This window comes from Fukomys damarensis, unplaced genomic scaffold (genome assembly GCF_012274545.1).
Source record: "Fukomys damarensis isolate Sample0158 unplaced genomic scaffold, DMR_v1.0_HiC HiC_scaffold_39, whole genome shotgun sequence".
Lineage (NCBI taxonomy): Eukaryota > Metazoa > Chordata > Mammalia > Rodentia > Bathyergidae > Fukomys > Fukomys damarensis.
The window spans coordinates 78,534,515-78,544,013 of NW_022900951.1; the positions used below are offsets into that span (position 1 = coordinate 78,534,515).

Below are 9,499 nucleotides of genomic sequence, written 5' to 3' on the forward strand. Positions count from 1 at the left end.
GACCCTAAACTCCTGAAATCTGATGTTTTCCTTGTTGCTATGGCACCCGGCAAGCCCGTGTGTGTTGAGAGCTTGTCTGCCTGTCTCTTTTGGTTTGCTTTGCTATTTGCGATATGAGACAGTTGCTGGGCCAGTTATCAAAGCAATGGACAAGAGGGTTGTTGGAGCTTGCAAAGCCACTAAGTCTGTCCAGTAAGCTCAGAAGGCTAAATGATTACCCAACACCTGTCACTGAATCTTTATACAGTGGAGGAAGAAGAGTTTCAGGGATGCTTGTCTCCATTGGCCACTTGAATTTCATACTAAAAGACTAGTTAATGATAACTAGTTAATGATAACAACTAGTTGATGATAGCCTCATAAGATCTTTAGAAGGAAAGGAAGCTGTTTGGTAGGCTGACTAGTTGTGTGCACGTGACAATTTTAAGTTATTCATTTTTAAAATCAGTACTTTTAATGGAAACAACTTGACTGAAAAAAATCTGCCACAGAATTTTGAGATCCATTAAAACAAAGTTGAATGAGAGAAGGGGAGCATAGAAAGTCAGTATTTAAATGGTTCCCACTTTCATATCTGAAGTATTTTGTGCTTTCAAAATAATTTTTATTTATGAAACCCATTTCATCAGATAATCTATTTTAAAAGAATTCATTACTCCATCATGATGAAAATAAATAAATGTTTAATCAAATAGAAAAGGTAAAGTTCTATCTTTTAGTAGTATGCCAATTTATAAATGCAGAATGAGAGAATTAGTAAATAAGCAGTTGACAATTATCATAAGAGTAATAAATGATTCAAATGAAAATTATCAATAAGTCCTAAAATTTATGGTGAAAGTTAGATGAGGATGAGGATATGTGTATAGTATAAGTACAAAATAGTCAATGATTATATATTCATTAATAGTAGAAAATGCTATTTAACTTACAGTGAAATGTAAGAGACATCTTAAGTGGTAAAAGTCAACATTACTAGGAAGGGAACAAAGAGACATGTGCCTTGTAATGTGTGGCATGCACTGTCCAACTGTCATTTTGACCTTGGATTTATAAATAACATTATTGGAATTATTGGTGAAGTATAGGATTTGTGGATAAATGAAAATATAATATCTATACTAATTTATTTATTTTGTTTGTATATGTAAGAGTTTTTTTGGTTTTAGGAAATATGAGCTGAAGTTTTAAAGGGTACTAGAAATTCTGTCTGCAATTTATTCTCAAACTGTTCAGAAAAAATGTATAGAGAGAGAATAACAAGGCATGTGTGATAGAATGTTAACAATTGGACAAGCTGGATGAAGGTTATATGGAAATTCTTTACACGTTACTTATAACTTTTCTATAAGCTGAAATTATTTGAAAACAAAAACAAGAAGTTGTTTAAAAATAAAATAAGTCATAGTGTAAAAAAAAGACATGAATCCTAGCACAAATGAAAAAGGAGGTATAGAAAACAATGTTCATGATAACTCCTCTTTTAAAGATAAGAAAAAAAAATTTTCTGTAAAAATGTATTTGACCAAAATGTAGGAAAAGTGATAGCATTACATATGATACAGTTGCAAGAATATAGAGCGTGGATTTTATTCATTTGCACAATTTGCTACTGTATCTTTTCTAGTATGATGCTTAATAAATAGGAATGAGGGGCAGGGGGTTCAGATAAGCTAGAAGCCAGGTGATTTTTAGTCAGAATTGTAAACTTGAGTTGGCCCCCACACTGCTGGGGAATATGGAATGTTTCGGCTCTGAGATACTAAATAAGAACGCAAAACTACAACAAAACCAAAATGTGCAGCCCCTGCCTACAAAATTCTTCAGGTAAATTACAAGTTTCTTGAACTTTTATTAACATGGGCCCAAAGAAGGAATTCAAGTCCTAGATAAGAAAATCTTCAATTTGATCTTCCTTGAAGTGTGGAGATGAAGCTATACCAATTACTTTTTGACCTCTACTTTGCTGCCTTTTATTTTTCATAGAGAACAATTGTTTTGCTCAGTTTGATGGCCAACAGTCATCTGAATATGTCCAAGCATGATAGGATTAAACAGCATATTCCTGCCTAATTGAACAGCCTTACATCAGAACAGACAAGTGTGGACCATTATTAAAGTAAGAGAACCACTCTAGAATGAAATATGTGGAAGAGCATAGTATTCAGGATGTATCCAGAAAATACCTGAGTAAGTATTATGACCATTTCCCAGGCATTCTTGTGCTCATGGCTCAGAGGATATTTGTTCTGCAGTGGAGTAAGGAGGAGGGCCAGGATGACTAGGTTAATCTAGCTGTGGTTTATGACTTCCCACAATAGCTCTTTTTTATTTTTTGCTCTGGATGGAAAATCCCCACCCATTTTACTGTGATGGTCCTTAGCCTCCTGTTGTTCTGCCAATGGTTGACCCAGAGAGTGTATATTCTTTTACACTTTAAACTCATGCTCCTGAAAATGTGTTGACTATTCTCCCAGAAAGCAGACCTCGGTCTCATGAAAATATGCTCAACACAAAATACCCTGCCTATTTTAGGAATAATGCAACTTAATGATAAAAATAAAGATGAAAAAGCTAGTGCCATTCAGAAAAAAAGGGAGGGGGGTAGATTAAACTGGTGCCCAAAGCTTCTCAGATACAAAATATTTGTTCATGTATTCATAATTGGCTTGACATTTCCAGCAAAGTGAAGATGCAGTAATGAAACTTCTTACACGGCAAAGAGAATGACACTGGAGTTTCTGTTGAAACAAGACTGCAATTTTTGGTTATATGCAGTTAACTTCATTTAGCGTCTGATCCAGTGTCCAAGTTCTCTTCTTTGGCCGGGTCATCAGTGGTCTTTTCCAGTTTTGCAACCATTCTCTCTGCAAATTCTGCTCGGGTCTCAGCCTCTTTCAGTTTGTCAGACAGAAGTTTAATTCCTTCTTCATATTTATCCTCCTTTTCAGATGCAACCTCAAGTGATTTCAGGTTTTTAGTGACATTCTTGAGTTCTTCTTCCCGGTCACCGCATTTTAGTTCAGATACCTCCGCATGCTCCTCTGCTCTTTCCATCTCACCCTCCAGGATGACCAATTTACGAGCTACCTCCTCATATTTGTGGTCAGCCTGCTAGGCAATGTGCTTGGCCTCTTTGAGCTACATCTCTTGGATCGCCACCTTCTCATCTTTTGTGGCCATGTTTTCTATCACCTTCATTCCTCTCTTGCTCTCATCTGCAACCTTTTCTTCTTCCTCTAGTTTTTACAAGGCAGTGGCTAGTTGTTCCTGAGCCCGGTCCAACTCCTCCTCCACAAGCTGGATGCGTTGAGGTCCACCGTATCTCCTTCAGATTCTGTCCTCTGCGTCGTCCTCCTGCCGCAGCACCTGATCTTGCACTTCACCACCCCAGCGAGTTGAGCCCATGGCGTGCGGGCCCTCAGTCTTTGGCTTGGAGATGGCGGCTCCCGGGTAAAGGTAAGAAAAACTTTAATCTCTTACTTCGTTACAGAGATTCTAAACTTTAGCTCAATACACAGATACAACACAATAAACTATACTAGAGCTATATGGTTAAAACTATCAGGCCAGAAGTCAAGGAACCTGGATTCAAATCATAGCTTTGCTAACGACTGGCTCTTTTACTCTTGAGTATCTGTGCTCATCTGAAAAGTGGGGTTGATAATACTCTTTTTCTTGCCTCCTCCAAAATTTGGTTGAAATGATTGCCTAAGCAAAAGAACATTTTAATATGAGAATATTTTAAAGTTCCAGGTGCATTAGAAATATAAACTATAATTTGGAAGACCACTATGCTCAATACTATACCACCATTGCATGTGAAGTACTTTTTGAGTTATGAAATTTTGACATTTTGTTCAATTGGATTTGGCTTTTAGATTCAGTAGAGTATCTACTTCTATGGGCAAAGTTCTTGTAAAAATATTTGAGAGTCCTTGCATGATAATTGATTTTGTAACCTAGCACAGTCTCTTTGGTTTGATTATGCCAGCAATATTATTAAATGGCATCTGTCTTATTTACTTTTCTAATTGCTGAGATCAAATACCTGACACTCAAGGAAAAAAGGGGAAAGGTTTATTTAGCTCATAGTTTGTAGAGTCTTCAGTCCATACTTGGCTGGATCCAAGGCAAGCGGGCACATGGCTGAGGGGCAACAGTTCATGGGGACCAAAGGTAGCTGAGCAATAAGGAACCTTAATAGCATCATTATGCCTCTTTTTATCTTGTTCAGAGGATGATCAGGTAGCACTTACACCCTTAATCCTTGTGGCCTCCTGCCTAGCATTGCACCATTAATCAATGACATGTTCTAGATTCAGCCCACCTCTGAAAAAGCCTCACTAAGACTTCATGAGGCTTTTGGAGTGACATCTAAACACAAGCTATAGCAGTATCCCTGTCCCAAAACCCTCTCTCCAACCTAAACATCAGTCTGTGGATGTATCATTTCTGCTATCTCCCCTGAAACTTAAAAAAAAAAAAACAATAGTAGTATAGTAACAAGTTTGCAATAGAAGGTAGTCCTTAACCTTTGAGCCTTTGACAAAGTCCAACATAATTCATAATAAAAACCCTACAGAAAATTGGAATATGTCATTTTCTATCTCAATCTGATAAAAGCCATCTATGACAAACCAACAGCCAGCATCATATTAAATGGTCAAAAAATGAAAGATTTCACTCTAAAGTCAAGACCATGACATGGATATTCACTGACACCACTTCAATTTAATATAGTTCTGGAAACAGCCAAAACAATTAGACAACAGAAAGAAATAAAAGGAATAAAGATAGGAATTATCTTATTTGTGGATGACATGATGCTCTACATAAATGATGCAAAAACTTCTAGATTCAGTAGTGCAACTGGATACAAAGTCAACATTCAAAGATCAATAGCATCCTGGGGCAACACACTTTCTGGACCCCCTTCTGCCTCCCTAAAGATAGACAAAAACTATCTTTCTCTCAATAAATTCTTCCTACTCTTAAAAAAATCAATAGCATTCCTATACACAAATAGCCAACTCATTGAGAGAGAAATTAGGGAAACAACATCTTTCACAATAGCATTAAAAAATTGAAATAGGAATTAATCTTACAAAGGAAATAAGCTGTTCGAAGAATTAATGACAGAAAACTTCCCAAACAGAGGGGAAGAATTAGACATAAAGATAAGCGAGGTATATAGGACACCAACTAGCTATGATAAAAAAAAAAATCTACACCTAGACATAAAATAATCAAGACCCCAGAAACCCAACAGAAGAACAAAATACTATAAGCAGTAATAAAAAAGAAACAAATCACATGCAAAGGAAAGCCCATCAGAATCACAGCAGACTTTTCAACACAAACCCTTAGGTCAAGGGGAGCCTGGAGTGAGGTATTTCAAGTCCTAAAAGAAAACAATCTACAACCAAGACTGATGTATCCTGCAAAACTCTCTTTCAAAATGGATGGAGAAATAAGATACTTCCATGACAAAGAACAATTCAAAAACTTCATGAATACTAAACCAGCACTACAAAGAATTTTAAATAATATCCTAGAAAAAGACAACGAAGATCACAACACCAGGAGGCCCAACAGAGCAAAACAAATAGCCAAGGCAAGAAACTAAAAGAAGAGGCCAAAAAATAAAAAGATTCAACAAAATTACAATAATATGACAATAATAAGTCAGTACATATCAGTTATAACTATCAATGGCCTCAATTCACCAATCAAGAGAAATAGATTGGCAGAATGGATTAAGAAGCAAAATACACAAGAAACACACCTAGTGCAAAAAGAAGCCCATAGACTGAAAGTAAAAGGATGGAAAACTATTCTCCATGCGACAGGAATCCAGAAAAAAGCAGGGGTAGCAATCTTATTCACAGACAAAGCAAACTTCAAACCAAAACTGATTAAGAGAAACAAAGAAGGACACTACATCCTTGTAAAGGGAACAATCCAAGAGGAAGAAATGACAATCATAAACATGTATGCATCAAATATAAATGCCCCCAACTATATAAAACAAATATTGAGTAACATGAAAACCCAAATAACCACTAATACAATTGTAGTGGGGTATCTGAATGCCTCACTATCACAAATAGACAGATCAACTAGGCAAAAAATCAACAATGAAATACTAGAACTCAACCAAGCTTTTGAATGTATGGACTTATTAGACATCTATAGAGTGTTCCACCCCACAAAATCAGAATATACATTCTTTTCAGCTACACATGGGTCATTCTCCAAGATAGATCACATACTAGCTCACAAAACAGGTTTGAATAAATGCAAAAGAATTGAAGTTATTCCCTGTATATTATCAGATCACAGTGCAGTAAAGCTAGAGATCAATAGCATAAGAAACTGTAGGAACTTCACAAACACATGGAAATTGAACAACACTCTCCGGAACAATCAATGGATCACAGAGGAAATTAAAGAAGAAATCAGACAGTTTTTACAGATAAACGATAATGCCAATACAACATAGAGGAGCCTAGGGGACACAACGAAAGAAGTTCTATGTGGAAAATTCATAGCACTGAATGCCCACATTAGGAAAACAGAACAAGCTCAAATAAACAACCTAACGATGACTCTTAGACTCCTAGAAAAACAAGAGCAAGAAAAACCCAAAGCTCAAACAAGAGAGGAAATTATAAAGATTAGAACACAAATCAATGCAATGGAAACTAAGAAAACGATACAAAAAATAAATGAATCGAAGAGTTGGTTTTTTGAAAAAATAAATAAAATCGATAAACCCTTAGCAAACCTTATCAAAAAAAGGAGAGAAAAGGCTCAGATTCATGCAATCGGGAATGAAGAAGGCGAAGTCACAACAGATCCCACAGAAATCCAGAGGATCATTAATACATATTATGAGAACTTGTACTCTAATAAAACAGAAAACACAGAAGAAATGGACAGATTTCTAGATACTTATGAATTACCAAAGTTGAATGAAGAAGACAAAAACATTTTAAACACCCCAATCACAATCAGTGAAATTGAAAATGTAATTAAAAACTTACCAACAAAGAAAAGCCCAGGTCCTGATGGATTCATTGCTGAATTTTACAAGACATTTAGAGAAGATCTGCTGCCATTACTCTTCAGACTTTTCAATGAAATTGAAAGAGAAGCCGTACTTCCAAATTCATTCCTGGAAGCAAATATCAGTTTGATTCCCAAACCTGGGAAAGATGTAACTAAAAAAGAGAACTACAGCAAACAGAATACAGAGGATACTCAAGAAGACCATACATCCTGACCAAGTCGAATTTATTCCAGGGATGCAGGATGGTTCAACATAAGTAAATCAATAAATATTATACACTATATTAACAAAACCACATGATCCTCTCGATAGATGCAGAAAAAGCATTTGAGAATATTCAACACCCATTCCTGATAAAAATTCTGTAAAAAACTGGAATAGATGGTCTATGTCTCAACTTAATAAAGGCTGTCTATGAAAAATCAACAGCCAACTTCATATTAAATGGCCAAAAACTGAAAACATTCATGTTAAAATCAGGAACAAGACAGGGATGCCCACTATCACCACTCCTCTTTGATATAGTTGTGGAAACATTAGCCATAGCAATTAGACAAGAGAAAGGAATTAAAGCAATAAAGATAGGAAAAGAAGAAGTTAAACTGTCATTATTTGCTGATGATATGATACTCTACATTGAAGACCCAAAAAACTCCACCTAAAGACTTCTTGACTTAATTGATACTTTTAGCAAAGTAGCTGGATACAAGATCAACACCCAAAAATCAATAGCCTTCTTGTACACAAATAACAGACTCACTGAGAAAGAAATTAGGGAAACAATTCCTTTCACAATAGCACCCAAACAAATGAAGTATCTGGGCATCAATCTTACAAAAATAGCAAAAGACCTCTACACTGAAAACTACAGCACTCTGAAAAAAGAGATCAAGGAGGATATAAGAAAATGAAAAGATCTCCCCTGCTCCTGGGTAGGAAGATCAACATAGTGAAAATGGCCATACTACCAAAACTGCTATATACATTCAATGCAATGCCAATTGAAATCCCAACAATGTACTTCACAGAACTAGGAAGAAGAATCCAAAAATTCATTTGGAACCATAAGAGACCTAGAATAGCAAAAGCCATCCTAGGCAACAGACACATGGCAGTGGGTATAACACAAAAGCCACTGTGATAAAAACAGCATGGTACTGGCAAAGAACCAGGCCTGAGGATCAGTGGAACAAATTGGAAGACACAAAAACAACTCCAGATGCACTCAGCTACCTCATCTTTGACAAAAGAGCTGCAAGTTTCCACTGGAGGAAAGATGACCTCTTTAATAAATGGTGTTGGAAAAACTGGATCTCAACCTACAAAAGATTAAAACTAGACCCTTATCTGTCACCATGCACTAAATTAAAATCCAAGTGGATTAAATATCTAAATATAAAAACAAAAAAACTAAACTTGCTGGAAGATAAGTTAAGCAGAACTCTGGAAGACATTGGCATAGGAAAAGACTTCATGAACAAATCCTCAGTAGCACAGCAACTAGCAGAAAGAATCAACATTTGGGATCTCATCTTATTAAAAATCTTCTGCACTACAAAAGAAACCATCAACAGAACTAAGAGACAACCTACAATGTGGGAAAAACTTTTTACCAGCTGCTCCTCAGACAAAGGACTATTATCTAGAATATATAAAGAAATCAAAACAACCAGCCCCCCCAAATATAAAGACCCAATTCTAAAATGGGCATCTGAAATGAACTTGACAATTCTCAGACAAAGAAATAAAAGCAGCAAGTAAATATATGAAAAAATGTTCCACATCACTGGTCATTTGAGAGATGCAGATGAAAACAACACTGAGATTTCACCTCACCCCACAAAGAATGGCTGCTATCAAGAAATCACACAACAAATGTTGGCACAGTTGTGGGGAGAAAGGAACCCTTCTCCATTGTTGGTGGGAGTGCAGACTGGTGCAACCACTATGGAAATCAATATGGAGATACCTCAAAGAGCTTGGACTAGAGGTTCCATTTGACCCAGCCATCCCTCTGTTGGGTATTTTTCCAAAAAAATTAAAAGAATCATACCACAGTGATACAATGCATACCCATGTTTATAGCAGCACAGTTTGTAATAGCTAAAACTTGGAAACAGCCCATCTGTCCATCGGTTAGAACTGGATAAAGATGTGGTTTTTTGATAAAATGGAATACTACTCAGCCATAAAGAATGAGAAAGTAGATACATTCATAGGTAAATGGGTACATTTTGAGGATATACTCCTAACTGAAATAAATAAGTCACACACATGCAAATACCGAATAATTTCTCCAGTGTAAAAAACTACAATATTACTCAAGTTCCTAATGGGACAATTAGCAATGTGAAATAGGAAGAAAAGGACCAAATGTGTAGGGACAGTGAGAAGAATAGGGAAAGGGGAATAAGGGCACAGGGG

The 9,499-nt window shown here is 36.2% G+C and overlaps 1 pseudogene; it reads right to left on the reverse strand.

The window, feature by feature from the left end:
- Positions 1-2,768: 2,768 nt before the first annotated feature.
- The window catches only part of LOC104861827, a 73,328-nt pseudogene continuing 66,597 nt past the window's right edge, over positions 2,769-9,499 (reverse strand).